At 44.6% G+C, this 16,249-nt stretch overlaps 1 protein-coding gene across 2 annotated transcripts in view; it reads left to right on the top strand.

Annotated features, from left to right (window-relative positions):
- The window catches only part of IGSF11 (immunoglobulin superfamily member 11), a 104,060-nt gene that overhangs the window by 80,375 nt on the left and 7,436 nt on the right, over nucleotides 1-16,249 (top strand). The window lies entirely within an intron of this gene.

Here is a 16,249-nt window from a genome sequence, read left to right as displayed (position 1 = left end):
CTGTATTGTTGTTTAGCCATTCCACACCTGCCTAGAGATAAGCAAATTATCTGTGGAGGTATGGGGCTCTTGCAGAAGCCTCTGGTGAGAAGCCTTTCCATGTATCTCTGTGGGCTGCGTGTATTTAGCCATGCTGATTTACCTCCATAAGTAGCCATCAAGTGTACCCTGTTGCATTTATTCCTCTATGGCCTTCAACAAATGTTTTCCCTAGGGTCATATTCTAGCTTGCAACCTATCTCTTGGAGTATTTATTGTGTTCAACCTGCATCTAGCCTCGAGGCAGGCCTCTGCTCCTTGCATTGGTCTCTCTGCTTTTTCTCCTGCTTTCCTTCAATACCACACGCCCAAGCAGCACAAAGCACTCTTGGGCTGAAGGGACACTGCCCCAATTCACAGCCAGGCAAAAGGAGTCAGGCAGTCAGATGTATTGCTAGGACAGCTGCTGAGGTGGATGGAGAGGCCAGAGGCTGTCCCTACTCCCCTTCCCCTGCCAGAGGTTACCCTCAGTTCAGGGTGTCAGCGTGGCCACCTGCATTCTTGTTCTTTATGAATGCATTCTTGCATTCTGATCTCTCAGTGTGGCCTATGGTAGAAAAGAAATTGCTCTTACCCATTAACCAGGATCTTTTTACCAGAGCTGTGTGGGAGAGAGAGCTATTACACCAGCAGTTCCACTGGCAGGTCTGAGTGGGAGGCAGAGGCACGAGGAGTGAGAGGGATCCTTCTCTGCATCTCTGGGAGCCACCAGGAGCAGCTATGTCCTCAGCAGGAGTGACTACCCATCTTCTCCCAGCAGGTACAGACTGCAGAGCCCAGCATTCAAGCCCAGATACACATTTTTCAGTGGCAGGCTGGACTTTGACAAAGTAAGTTTTAGCTTTCTGACTTTGGGCTGATTTATCTTAGCTGGTTTTTATGGAGTCTGAGGAAGAGCCTGCAATCCTTGAAAGGCCTGTGCACCTGAGGTTGGAAACCCCTCCTCCACCAGGCAAAATCATGTTCATGTTTATGTGAGTGTGTGCAGCAGCTTCTGACTCACGTTGTGATTTTTGAACTGACAGAGGTGGTGTGAGCACTCGCAGAAGGCAAGGAAAGCAGGTCGGATGAATACTGTCGAAGCAAATTCAGGCTTATTATTCAAACAGATGTTCATGAATATATTTTGCCATACTTGCAGAGTTTTAATTGTAATCTGACTTGATGGGCACATGAGTTTAAAAGTAGAAGACCGAATTTATGGAAGGAGAGATAATTTGGAAGATGAACTACCAGGCCAGAAAGTGAGAGCTTATGTCTGGCTCTGCACAAGCAAAGGCCTGTCACCTGGGCTTGTTGATCCTTGTCTCCTCTGGGTCCCAGGGGAGCTCAGATCCTGCTGGGAGAACACATCAGCATCCTGAGCAGGACTATTTGTGTGCTGAATTGTCTGTTCATTCATAATTATTGTTTTCTTTACTTTATACTGTTGGCAAATATAGTGGAGTTTTGGCACTTTATTGTCCTCCTACCTATCACTCCTCTGTCCCCAAGTCAAGGGCTCTCCTCCTTTACTCTTCTGCTTTCTCAGCTTCCATGGAAGCTGTCAAAACCTTTCATGGTGGCAGTCCTGTGAAACCAGATGTCTGTGAACTTTTGGTGATACAATGACTTCACTGCCTGGTGAGCAAGAGGAGAATCTGGGAAAGAAGCCAAAGCATGATTCTACTACAGTGATTATTATTATTTCCATTAGCAACTATGGCAGGAAAAGTTATGATAAACAAGGGAGAGATAAGTGCGATTTGTAGGTGTTTAAACCCTACTGTGCATTTTTTAAAATTTGTTTCTTTTTCTCCTTGAATACAAACACTGATTTAAAGCTAGGAACAAATGGCTTCATTTTCACCCAGAGCCCGGTGATATTGGGGGTGCCCACATGTGGGGCAGCACAGCCTATCCATTCTCACACAGTACCTATCACACAGCAGGTAGCAGCCCTGACTGCAGATGAGATGTCCTCTCCTCTGGCAGCATCTGGAGATCAGAGAGGCATCAGCACCTCCCTGAAGGGGACAGTCCCTTCCAAGAGCTGTGCTGGCTGCCCGTGCAGCTTCCTCACCCAGGAGGTGTGCAGGCAGCGCTCACCTCAGCTGGCACTGTGGTTCATCTGGCCTGGACCCAGCTGGCTGCAGGTGAAGGCAGCCTCCTGAGGATGGTCTCAGGTGGAGGATTTGGACAGAAATGAGCCTGAGAGTACAGAAAAGAGTGTAGGAGAGAGGTTGTTTTGTGATGGTAATTGCTGGCATAACTGTGCTGAGGCAGCTGTTAAAAACAGTGATGCTTAAAGAGAAAGTTTTACCCCTTATGGTAAATGACGTGGTAGCACAGACTCTAGAGATGGAAACCTCCTGCTCAGCTTCCTGCAGAGCTGTAAGGCAGCAGCTGGTAAGAGAGCCATGGCTCCAAAAATACTGGTGGAAAGCGCAACACCTCTGCACATGCTGCCTGGTCCCTTGGTTCCCCCTCCAGGCAAACAAAAAGGAGCACAAAAAAGTAAGTAAAATTGAGGGCTCAGCCTTTTCCAGCTCTTGGGAACCACAAGTAGGTTTCTCTGCGTTTTAAGGATACCTGGGGAGAGCAGTGAGTACCTGCTCTTGGCTTCAAGAGAAAAGAAAGAGTTTGGGGAGGCTTCATTATGCAGAGTAGCATTGATCTGAGATTTTAATAATGCAGTGGACTTGTAAGGGTTCCAAACTGTGAGATTTTTGAATTAATTTTTAATCCATGGTTTAACATTAAAGATTAACATGTGTTTCAAATTTCAGAAAGGGAATTCACCCCTGAAAGGCTAAGACTTTCTTCAGTGTTTTCTTAGGGTTTTGTTCTGTTTTACCTTTTTTGTCCCTTTTTCTCCCTGCTGGGTACATAAAATATAAAAAAATAGATTAAAAAAAACCCAAACCAACAAAAAACTCCCAACGAACAGCAAACAAAAAAAACCAGCCAAAAACAAAGGAAAGGGAAAACCCAACACACAGGCTGTGGTTGGGGAATTTTCAACTTGTTGTTAAACCATTGTCCAATTGGGCTCTTTCATATTAATGCTGCTCTGTGTGCTTTTAGACTTGGCAGGAGAAACAACATCTGTGTGAAAAAACTGAGCCAGCTGTGCAGAAAAAAATGTTAGTTCAGAGCAGTTGTGTACTGTGCTGCTTGGGCATAAGCAACTTCCTGCATTTGCTGCAGAGGGAAAATTTGCAAAATGTTTTCCTGAGACTTTTACTTTAAAAGACAAGGGAAGCTCATAGCAGTTTTATGTCTGCAAAAGTTAGCAGCTGTTGTAAAAGGGAATTCAGGACATTATGAGAAGGGAAGAAGAGAGGGCAAGCATAAAATCAGATGGCACTGTGGGGCTTGGTCATCTGGGGTTATCTCCAGATCTTGGCATCAGAAATAAGGTGGTAAGGAGGGAGCTGCATTGTCAGGTACAGTAACAGCAGCATCTGCTCTCCCAAAGTCTCCTTTCTGCATTGCAAGCATGTTATGATTGTACTCTGTGGTTTTTGAAAAGCTGCTCAAAGGCTTTGGAGCATTTGATAGTTCCTTGAGGGTGCCTGCTTTTTTCCTCCCAGCCTGGAATGCTTTGGGCCAGGGCTGCTTGCAGAAAATGTTTGCTTATAGAATCATGTTGGCCTCCAATGGAGCTGAACATAGTGAACCTTCTTGGTTATTCTTTTTTCTCCTTGATAAGATGTGTGTGTGTGTGTTAATTTGAAATCAATACTAATACTTAGTACAGTGGTGGAGAGAGTGATTAATAGGCAGAGCAAGGGCCATGAATCAAGTTCTAAATTCCTGTTCCTGTCTTGCCATTGACCTGCTACATGGTGTTTGGGTGAGTTATATCCTCGCTTCATCTTGGTTTTCCTCACTGCAAAATGGAGACTCTGCATTTCTGCCTGGCATACTTTAGAGCTACCAGTGCAACTTTCTGCCATTCGAGTTTTTCAGTGTGATGCTCTGTACACAACTAGAGTGCCGGAGGGCTGGCACTGGCTGGAGGGGAAAGTGCACAGCATCTGGGAAAAAATCAGCCTCAGTGATCGTGGCTTGGATGCTTAGAGCTGCAGATGCTTCAGCTCTGGGTACACGATGAGCAGGGAAAGCCTCTCAGCTCTGGGATGTGTTTGTCTTTGCACCCTGTGCTGGCACATGCCAAAAGGACACGTAGCAGATGGACAGCAGATTTGTATTAATCTGGCTGTGTACATTTCATCTGTTGGTCCTGCTTCCAACATACATCATGGGAATGATCAGCCCAAATGACTGGAGTGTTGGGAACTGATTTATAGTCAGCAACACTTAAACCAGAGTTTTGGGTTTTTGTGCAGACAGGTTGAAAAGATTGCACTTCCAGAGGGCAAAGAGCACGGAGTGACTCTCCTTCTGGGAAAGGACTGCAAAGTGCTTAAATTTATGTGGTGCTGTGGCTTTTGTGTGGAAGTCTCTGTGCCTGACACTCTCCCCTTAAACCACATGGGGACCAAACTTCACATGGAAATGTCTATAGCTCCAGCACTCTTGGTGTTTCCATGAGAAGATTGTGATGGAGTTGTTTGTAGCTAAAGCAGGTAACAAAGTGGACATTTATTGCAGGGAAGTCCTAATGTACCCTCTCTGTTTCATTTCACTTTCTCATAGTGAGAGATCAGGTTGTGTAATGGAAGGACCAAAAATCAGGGTAAATTTCCACTGGGAAAAGAGACTTTTCACATGATGTTGAAAGGCCATAGCATATTAAGTATGCATGTGTGTATTCACTGCACTGGTACTGCATAAAATTATGCAAAGTTGGAATTTATGTAATATCTAAATATATGGCAAAAGTTTAAATGGATTGAAATAAAGTGTTCTTACCTTATTGAACTGAAGTGTGCCAATATTACCATAATTAAATGAGGAAGTCAAAGCAATTCATTTTGTCTTCACTCACTGAAAATGTCATCAAAGTTGATAGTCTTACAATCTATTTTGATTTTAATGAAAACTCTTCTTTTCCCAGTGGAAAATTGTCCTTTTACAACCTCTTTTAGACAGCTCAACTCATAATCTGAAACATTCAATTACTGACCTGACATTTGCCAGAGCAAAAGACAAATTTGGGTTTTCCTTTCTTTCAATTTAAATGAAAAAGAGCCTGCCTCATTTTCCTTTTTTTTTTTTTTGTTTCCTTTTTGTTTGCTTGTTTTTAATGATTTTAATAATTTTAAATCCAAAGTCATTTGGGATTAATGAAGTTTACGATATGGAGGTCCAATGTCTTTGAATATGGCCATGTAAACTAATTTCAATCCGACTGCTTTGCTTTAATCAGTCCTGTTTGGAGACAGGGAAGTTTCATGGTGATTTTCCACATTCTTAAGCCTTAAAGGCTCTCTCACCTATGAACAAGTTACAAGTGTTTTTTTTAAACCCCAGTTTGGCAAGATACTCAAACACGTGCCTAATTTTAAACATATATCTCCACTGACTTACGAGCCTTTAGTGGAATTTCTAGGACATATCAAATGCAGCCAGGCATCAGTGTCTGGCTGAGCAGCCCTGGCTCCAGGTGGGCTCCTGCTGGCCATACAGGTGACAGCTTTGGTGGAGCAGGACTCAGTCAGGTCACAGAGCAGGAAAACTGTTAAGGCAGCTCAAAGTTGTGGTGAGCAACAAACTTTGGCCAAGTATCCTTCCATTTGCAAAGCTTGTGCACTCCACAAGTTGAGAGCATTTCATACACAGGACACAAAATGGGTGTGGAAAGCAGATAGCCAACTTGTTGGCATGGACTCAGCCAAAACTTATGCTTTTCTGGACCAAATCCTTTAAGAACTTGATACTCACCCTGGTGACAGTCCCTCTTGATCTCAAGGAAAATGGGCTCAGTCTATTTATGAAAACTTTTCCTCTCAGAAAGGGCTTGGGAGGTTGATTCCTTGGGGGTTGCTTTTATTTTAATATATTAAAATATTTAAAATTATATTTTTCAAATATTTTAAAATATTTAATTTTATTTTGTTGTGTCTTAGGCACCCCTTTGTTAAGGGGTGACCCCACCATAATCCCCCACAGGCCAATATATGCAACCATGGGGTGGTGATGATGCTGGAATATTTCAGTAACAGGGGAAGACTGGTGAGGTGGTCCCAAGAGGCATTTGGAGGAGCTCCCCTGCATTTGGCTTGAAGAAGCAGAGCCATTTCTTGGAAATTATTTCCAATCCTCAAACCCCACTGTCCACAGTCCCCTGAACTTCCTAAGGCCCAATCCCATCTCTCATTCTACTACTGCAGCCCCACAGTCCTCTCCCTAAAGCTCTCCTTCCCAAAGCCAACCTCATCCCCTCTCTCCAACCTGAACTTGGTCAGGCCCAGCTTAACCCCACCCTTGCAAGGAACTTCCTTGAGGACTCCAGGATGATGTCAATGGTGTCTGCAGAGAGGGAGACAAGATCCAGTATCCTGGATCTTCACCCAGCCTGTGTTTAATAGGGTAAGTTAAGCCCTGTGCCTTTTTTGTTCATCACCCTCTGCTCTTCCTCCTTTTGGAGGAGGGTGGACATAGCTCTTGATGCTTTGGGTAAAAGCAGTTGGATGAACCATAGGTTGGGATGCTTGCACTGGAGTTTGACCTAAGGATGGTTGTCTGCTGCTGCTGCCTTTCCCGACCCCATGGGTTGTATATTCCAGCCTGCCCACCCATTCATCCTGCCTTCCCCTGTGCCAACTCCCTTTACTGGACTTTAATCCTTTAATCTTATTCCTTATGGGCTCTGTCCTTCCCACTCAATATACCATTGCATATATTTAAACCTTGAGTTGTTTTCCCTTATTAAGCAGTTTATCACTGTTGCAATCTTTTTGTATTTTTTTTTTAGCCAGGAGAGAAGGAAGAAATTTATTCTTTCGACCATAAATCATTTACAAAGCTGCTGGGCTGTTAATGTATTTTTTATGTCTCGGCAAACAGAAAATAGAAGTGAGTGTCTTAGTAAAGCTTTGCCGACCTGTTTTAATTTCAGCTTCCTAACCCTGACTCTCTGTTCCCCAGTCTTGGGAGCAGGTCCATTTCTCTTGTAGAGGCACCAGTGGATACCTTCTCCCCAAGGAGACAACGCTGCTGTGTCAGCAGTGTCATGTGCTGGTGCCTGCACTTGGCACTGATCCGCAGTGTGACACATCTCTGCTGACTGGGCTGTGCTGGGAGAATACCAGCAAAGAAATGGGATCAGGCAGGGTGGGAACTCAAGCCTATTTCTGCTTTTAGAGCCTGGCAAGAGCTCTAATTAGATGCCCACTCTGGGGTAAGCATGTTACATGCTGCTCTCAATTCATCCCATGCAGCCTGAACCTGTACTTTTCATGCGTGGGCTCAGGTGTGGTTACAGAATACCCACAGGAATGCTTGAGGATGCTTTCAGAGACAAGGGCTGGCCATGGTGGAGCTTCCCAAATGTTAAGAGCTGGCTTCAGGGAGGTTTTGCAACCTGCTTCATGAAAATTAAGCCAATGTGTATCTTCACTGTTCTCAGTCAGCTCCGTGCATTTTCCCTCTTTCTGGAAACACAGATACCAATCTTTGTGTAAAAGGTGAATTTCATTTCTGTTGTGCTGTGACAAGCAGTAAGATAATTAAGAGGAGGGAAGTGAGAGGTGTATGTTGGCATCCCAGCTAGATGAATGGGTAAGTCTGCAGCTCAGAGCTGTTGCTGCAGGCTTTTTGCAAACTCAAGCTGAGCTTCTTACCTTAAATGTACTTATAGGAACATTTGATAAGCTTGCATCCCCAAGTCACTTGGGCTAAAGTAACTGACTGTGGTCATTTAAAATGTTCCCACTCCTAGACATCCATTACTGTAGGATGATGCCTCTGCTGTAGCAGTGAGCAGAACAGGACAGTGTGTCTGCAGTACAGCTTCCCCCTCTTACGGCAAAAGAACTTAGAATGTGCCCATACCTTCCTAAGCAGGTTATGCTACTTAATGCCTAGCTGTGAGGCAGAGGAACTGCTTCTTTTCAGCTTATGCTGGCTTTGGGGCAATAACCTTGTGTTCAGCAACAAGGCAAACAACAGAGGATGACAACATCTTAAGTTACTGCAGCAGGATTCCCCAGAGCTGATCTATCACAGGAGTAGGGGGGTGAAGGAAAAAGAACTGTATTTTCCAGTCTTAGTTTTCTGAAAGACAAAGAATAGGCAAATAACTTTTTGTGCCAAATTAAACTCTTGCTTTCCTTCTTGTCTGTGCCTGCTATTTGGAAAATAGTGTTTCAGGCATCTCTGAAGGACCTGAGGAGAGGGAAATGACTGGCATCCTGTTGCAAGGATGCACCACTCTGTTTGTACCTTGGGTAACCTGCCTTGTGTGGCCTTCAGCTATCTTCTGTAGACAGATTGCCTGCTCCTGATTTGCCCACCTGAGTCCTAGGGTATGAGTCATTGATGACTCTGATTCTAAACACAGCCAGGGATGGACAAAATTGACACCAAATGGTCATACAGAGTGGGCTGAATTAGCCTTACCCACCCCTCCACTCTCAATTTTGGGAAGAAATGAGTGAGCTCTTGAGTTCCTGTTCCCCCCTGAGTCCCCTCTGGCCTTGCTCATCTGCTACAGCAAAAAACCCCCAACCTCTGAAGTGCAGCTGCTCCTTGAGTCCTCTGCAAATGCTGTGAATTCAAGGACTGCCAGCTCAGATGGCAGCAGTTTCTGTTTCCAGCCAGTGCCGCATGCATCTGGGGGAAGTGTTAAACTTCCCATAATGTACTTAATAGTGCAACACTACACCATGGAAAGGGGATTAACGGATGCCCTGTGCACAGCCATTGATTAGTTTCATCCTAGCTAATGTCATTGTAGATGCTATTTCTGTTCCTCTCAGTGTTCTTTTGTATTTTTATAATCTTGCTATAATACAATGCAGTTGTTTTTCTGCCTCTAACTTGCACACATATTGCATGCAAGGCAGCAGAGATAGATGCAAGCCTTGCATCTATCCCAGCTTGCTGGAGCTGCAAAGGTGGCAGCTCTCCTGGCAGCTTTAGCAAGGCTTGATAGAAGCATGTAAGAGAAGCCTGTACTGGGATCACAGCAGGAATCCAGGACTGGGAAGGAGCATTTGAGTCATTGGCGCCATGGAGGCTGCGTCTCTAAACCAGATTTGAGTTCTTGTTCCCACTTAGCACATGCCAAGAAGTTGCTCTAACACTATATTCTCCTCACTGTTCAAAAACTTCTTCTACATTTCAAGTCTGTGACTAATTAAACAGAAGCATTAAGATCTATTGGAAAAGCACAGTTCAGGTGCTTAGGGAGCTTAGCATCATGTGAACTCTGCTACCTGGAGAGCACAGCCCCTCTTGATTTCCCTAGTAGATTTGAGTACTCAGCAGTTCAGCTAATCAAGGCTAAAATTGAGGCCTAAACCTGAGCACATGAGGATCTCGCACTAATGGGGACCCTCTGAAGATACCTGAAGCTGTCTGGCTTGCTCAGCAGGATCCAGGCAGTCTGTGTCAGAAAGAGGGAAAGAATCAAATTCCTCAGTATGTCATGAGAGCCCCTTTCCCACCCCTGCACCAGCTGATCCAGCTCCTCTGACAAGGACATGGAAGGGAACTGACACCATTCTGGAAGTATGTGCAGCTGAAAGCTTTTCTGCCATTTTTGTTTTGGTCATTGAGTCCATTTTTCATCCTGTCTATAGCTGCAGACTGGGGAGGTCAGCACAGGGAGATATGCTCTATGTCATCCCAATCAGTCAGTTGCTTGAAATCTTCCTCCCAACTAGCCTGCAGAGAAAGACTTATTTCCAAAAGAGAAGATGGCAGGGGTGGTAGTGACTGCTGCTCCCCAGTCAGCACCTGATGCCAGAGTAGAGTGGGTCAGCAGGAATTTTCCCCTGTTAGTTTTCTGTCTAGTTCAGGTTATAAATGGCAAGCAAGAAGGGTCAGTGTGATCAGCACAGTTCCAGAGGTACTGAGCAGCTAGTCCAGTTCTTGGCAAGAAACACTGCAGGGCTCAACTTCAAGACCCTGACAATGTGTTTTCTCCATGGATTAGTGTCTGCTAGCCTGCATATCCTACAGGTTGGGCAGTAATCCTGAGATTACTCTTACTAGTGTAAAATGGATCTTTTCACTTGGGAAGCTCCATGCTGAGGGAATGACTTGATACCACCAGCTGTGTCTGATGGTTTCTCCAGGGATAAAGGTGCCTATTGATCTGCATTTAACAGGAATGCTAACACTACAAACATCTCAGAGGAAAAGTTAGTATCAGTATAGTTTTAATACCTGTTTTACAGAGACCTTGCTCTAAACCATGCTAGATGGGATGGTTTTCCTGCTATGTCCTCCAGTCAGTCCTGCAGAGCCAGCAAAGATAGGAAGGAAAATGTTGGAAATTATTTTGCCTTATACACTGTTCCATTGTCTCCCACAGGTTACTATCCCATTGCTAGACCTGTCAGACACTTGCATAACATGTGCCCTTAAACTGGGGCACAGAAGCAATCCCCCTAAGAATGTCTGGACCAAACTTTGTCCCCTTGCTGTGAGCTGGCAGAGGGGGGTATTGTTTGCTGGAGCCCTTCCTTCCTCACTCTATTTCTCCCACTATTATTGTTCCAAGGAGGTTTCTACCAAGCATCCTTCCCAGGAAAATTTGTGCTAGGGCACCTTGGACCCAGGATGCAGTCTACTATGACAGTGTGAATCTGTCCCAGATACCTGCCCTGCAGAATGACTTTGGAACCTGGAAGTTTTTCCATGGTAGAATTTCCTTAATGAACTGGAAATAGTCTAGCTAGGCATAAGCTCAGATCTATGCTCCATTGCAGTGCTTGGTGATGTTGGTTACCCAAGCAGGGTGGAGTCTACTGCAAGCTGCCTCCAGACATTAGGTTGGGTAAATACTGTGTTTGGTTAGATAGACTCTGAACTAGCAAGTGTACCACATCCAGAATGAAGCAGGATACACAGTCCCTGGTGAGGATGGGCAAGACCAGTATTCAAGCATCTTGTTGAGCAGCCAGTTTGGATGCTGTCATATCATGCTGGATAATTTCTATGTTTTCTGTGTTTGCAACTGCAAGCCATGCACTTTCAAGGGCTTTTGAGTGTTTGCTGCAGAGGCAGGTCCTACGGCAGGTGTACTGCCTGCTTCTGTTCCTGCCTCCTCCTGCTGTGAGTCACTCCTTCCTGGGCTGTAGGTTTTGCTGCTGCTCAGTGTGTTGGCTTGGCAGTGTACCTCAGCTCATTCAGGGTGGAAGACATTTCTCTTCTTTAGCACAGGGGGTAGCTTTGGTCCCAGACTCAGAGATGTGAGCCAGGCAAAAGGCACAGCAACTTGTCTTTTCCTTTCATCTCAGGAAAAAGACTGCTCTGCAGTTTCTCCCTCCATTGCCTGCGGTTGCCAGATGGAACACTGTGCTTCTACCCTATTCTGCAAACTTCTGTGTGACCTCATCTGTGCCTCTCTAACAAGGGACCCAAAATGTCATACTGCCAAAGGTATCTTCCCCAGCATGTGGCAGCAGGATTGCTAATTGCGCTGGGACAGGCAGGAGCCATTCCAGCCATTCCCTGGGTTTCCTATGCAAGCTGAATCAGCTTGAAGCTTTATTCTCATTTTCCCCACAGTGACACATATTCCTGCACATTTTCCCTTGAGGTCTGGAGATGCAGAATGCACACAGCTGAGGGTTTCTTTCATCCCTTTCACACCTTCTTCCCTCCTTCCTCCCCTGGCCATTTCTTTCCCTGGCTTGCCAGCACTGCAGAGTGAACCTGTACTCTAGTCTCTACCTTTGGTATCAGGAGTTTGCTGCTAGCAAGTGCTAGCAAGTGCTGATTCTGCTGGTGATCTCTGGAGGAAAGGTGTGGCAGTGAGTGGGAACTGGGAATGTTTTTTACCAACTTAGAATGAGTCAAAGTGCTTAGATTTGCCCATGTCTTTCAGTTTCACTGTATCTGGTATATTCTGAAGGCTCTGTGAAACTTGCAACCCCTCTAGGGCAGCTAGAAAACATGGCAGCATCTGACTCCTCCTTACACCCACCAGGGAGGGCAATGTGTGCTGTGGGACTGTGTCCTATGTGCTTGTGTCATGATGTATAAATTACCTACATAGACTCCTCCATGCTTAGCAGGGAGGGAGCTGGAAAAGCAGCTACTTGGAAAAGCAGCAACAGCAGCGAGCCATCAAAAATGGAATCAGTTCTGTTGCCAGAATAATTACTTGAGCCTAAAAATGTGAAGAAATTCTGAAAGAGCCTCTGCAGCCAAAACATTCTTCTGCTGACTGGTTTGCTGATAGGGGACAGAAAAATGGAGCATCCCTTCTAATTAGTGATGGGAGCTTGCTGCCTCAGGATCAAAGGAGAACGCTGTTTGCTGAATCAAGCCAAGATCAAAGTGTCCTACGTACAGGAAGGGCCCATTCCTCTTTCTGCTGACAGTGGTGTACCCTGCTCATCCTCTGGGCATGCTGCTTACAGGGCTGCTTAATTACTAAGTAAGGAGGCGACTGCAGTCACAAGAGAGGGTGTAATGGCCATTGTAATCCAATTCCGAGAGATGATTCGGTGGTGATCGATTCTTTGTCTCTCTGAAGTCATTAAACTTCTAAATGCTTAGAAAATACCTGGATTGTGTAACTTTGCAGAAGGAGACTTCTTACAACATCCTTTGCTTGATTTTTCTGACCTCTTATGTGTAATTTGACTTAGTAGGCTGTATGTGTGTGCATATATCTATATTTGCATTTATATCTACTCAAGGGAATTGAAGTCCTCATTCCTTAGGCTGCATTGTAAAATACTTATCCCAACAGATATGCTAAATTTGAAATCTCTTTTCCCCTCTCTCCTCTGCCTCCCTCCTCTTGCATTAATACAAACCCACATTTTTGCAATGCCCAATTTTGAAATGTTTAAACACTAATCATTTGGTTGAGTTTTCCTAGTTGGTGTCACCCTGGGCAGACAGGTTTTTAAGTGTGTGTGACTTTGTGTGCATCCATCTGTGTTTTGGGCCACGACTGTTAAACGTGTGGAAGAATGCAGTCACAAAGATACTTGCATAGATGGACAAGTGCATGTGTAAATGTTACATTTTCTGATAGTCTTGAGATGGTGCAGCTTCTGAAGAGGGTTTGGTCTTTGCTCTTTCAGCTGTCTCACTGAGAAAGGAGTCATGTTACAGTACTGCCTGCCCAGTGCTGTGCTAACATACCACCCTACCTCCCTGTTCATGATGCTGGAGGAGGAGTTTGCCTACCTTTCCTCATGCCTTGTTCAGTCTTCCTTGTCAGAAGTGGCTGTGTGTGTGTTTCCCCAGCTGTAGCCCTGCAGGTGCCATTCAGCTTAACAAAATGAGTCCTAAGTGCCACCTGCCTTGTATTCCAAAAGAGCCAAAAAAGGGCCAAGGAGCAGTTTGCATGCCCTGGGCTGCCTGAGGTAAAGGCAAGCCTGAGGAGCTGGCTTGCCTGGTGGTTTAACAAGGCAGAGATAGGACAGTGTGGTGGTGGGGGGTTTTGCTCATCATGCAGGCCAGGTTCAAAGCAGCTCCCCTTGACAAGAGAAATGAACGGAGATCTCAGCTACTCCTTAGTGCTTCCCTGCTCCATGGCATTCAAAGTAAAAGGGATGCTGTGGTGCCTTGAAAGGAAAAGGAGATAATGTGGGCTGTAGGGTGTTGCAGCATAAGAGTGGGGTACTGGCAGGGAAAAGTGAATATGTGTTTTCTTTCATCTTTAAAATTGCTCATGAGTACATTGCGAAGTTCTCAAATGTAGCAAAAAGTATTTTTATGGTGAATAAATTATGCGTGTTCTATTTTAGTGTTTTTATTATTCTGCAGGATGTTTACAATCAACTAATAATAAATATTAGGAGTAGGAAGAGGGTGATTAGAAAACCTCATCATCTTGATGACTGAGTGATTGATATAACTAATCCTGCAAAGCAAACTGCAAAGTCTGACTTTTCCAGTAAATTGGAACACTCACACTTATGTAGTACTTTTTCTGAATGACAAGGATTGGAATGTGTGGGTTTTTTATGGAAGGTAAAGTGGAAGGGATAAGGAATGAGACTGAAAAACACACAGTGTTGTTCCAAATTGCATGAGTAGTTTCTTTTCTTCTCATGGAGAGGATCTCATTAAATCTACACTCAACATAACAGAAGAACTTCCCGCACCATGTCAGAGAGGGAGGTCAATCCAATAGATGTTCAAACCATTGTGACTCCCTGCACACTGGTTAGCACATTCATGATGCTAGACTGGATGAGTAGTCATGGCAAGACAGCCTTCAAATTTCAGCCTGCAGAAAAGACAATTCCTTGCTGGAGTCACATTCAGCAAGAGAGATCTCCAAAGTTGACATGGATCACTTCCGGGCTTTGGGCTACTGCCACTGCCTTGCTAGCCATAAGAAAATGAGGAGTCCAAATCCATTCCCAGCCTGTTGCCCACAGACACAGCTGGAAGGCAGATGCCTTGTGATAAAGGTGATGCTTCTTCCTGGCTCTTCCAGTTATTTACTTCTGCTTGCTACTGACAGACTTGCATAGGAGATTGATGGATTAAGGTTCCACCAGCTGTTTCTTATCTGCCACCTAAATCTCTGAGATGTTAGTACTGGAGAGTAACTGTTTCCCTAGGGGTTTCCAAAACATTCCGTATTTTTAAGTATGTCCCAAGACAATGAGGAAAGTCAGACTCGGGGTGCTTTTTCCCCACAAAGTAAGAAACTTGTGAACTTCACTTGAAGAGGTTAGAGTGAAATTTTATCTGACTGTGTTCTGGAGCATTTCTGAGCCTCCCTGAACTATGTGGGGCTTTGAAGGTAGGAGATGTGGATGGAGGAATGGAAGTTTGGAAGAGGCAGCTGAGTATTTGCCAAGTCCTGGAGTAGTGCAACTCTGGAGCAGTCACTTCAAACACCAGAACACATGGAAGGCTGTTCAGGTGCTAGAATCTTTGGGTTCCCAGCATCTGAAGCTCAGCACTTCCAGGCTCTGGTGCTGCATTTCTACATTAGGCAGTCTGGGAAGGATTTCAGCAGACAAGCATGTGGGGACACTCACCTTTTCCTCAGACATCAGCCTATTTGATATCTTGGTAGTTCAGATAGAAAACTCTTCTCATGAAGCATTTCACCTTCAGCAAACCACTGTCTCTTGGCAGAAGATAGAAATTTTTCAGGCAGCCCTTCCTGGGTTCAGCAAGAGAATAGGCTGGTCTGAAGACAGCACCTGGATGCTAGCAGTATTCTGCTGTTGCCTTGGAGCTTGAAAACTCCTTGCCTTCTTCTCCAGCACCCTCCCACGTGCTTTGAACAAGAAAATGGTGAGCTGTCATAGAGAGATATACCTTTTTATAGTCAATATTTTGATTTTGTGGAGAAAAATGGTTTACAGCATTTTAGTGCAACTTGAAGTGGTGGTGGAGACCCCTTGGTTAGTTTCATTTGACAAGATTTTGGTGGTAGGAACAGAGGTATTTCCCTGTGTGACTTGCAGTCTTAAAATGGCAGCCTTGAGCTGTTGTACGGGGAAGCTGGTGCTTATCAGGCTTTCATCTTTGTGCAGTCTATGTGGAATGCAAAGAAGTGGATGGTAGAAATTCTGGAAAATAAATGAGATTTGACGAGATCTTCCAGTAGCAATAGTAATTTTTCATCACCTAAATAGAAAGGACTGGACTGGAAAATAGTTCAACTTTTAACCCTTTAAATTAAAAATATTGTTAAAATACATCTGGTCTTGCTGTACTTTATGAAGCATAGAAGTTGGAGGAGAACTGTATTTCTTGGTTAATATTGCAGTTTCTTTTTCTCATTCCCTGGTGTTGGGTATCACTAAGAATGATGGGTTTGAAAACATATCTCTTTCTCTTAGAGACAGCTTGGTTGTTCTTATAGCCCTTTACCTGTTGCCAAAAAAAACCACTGCTGTTGTCAGAGGCTCTGAAACTAGAGTACCCACAATTAAAAGGACCACATATCTACATTTGTCTGTAAAAAATGTCTGCATGAGAGCAGAATGATCTGTGAAGAAGGAATATAATTCCTTTTAGACAGATATAGTAGGGTACAGTTGTGTAGGAATGGGATACTGAGTTGTGACCTGCAAGTGTATGGGACCATCTGCAGTGCTTTGAACTGTGTGTCCTTCTCCTGAAATGCTTGAATTGTGTGTCCCTCTCTTTCCAG

The sequence above is a fragment of the Ammospiza nelsoni genome, chromosome 2, assembly GCF_027579445.1.
Source record: "Ammospiza nelsoni isolate bAmmNel1 chromosome 2, bAmmNel1.pri, whole genome shotgun sequence".
NCBI lineage: Eukaryota > Metazoa > Chordata > Aves > Passeriformes > Passerellidae > Ammospiza > Ammospiza nelsoni.
This window is presented reverse-complemented; position numbering and strand designations above follow the sequence as displayed.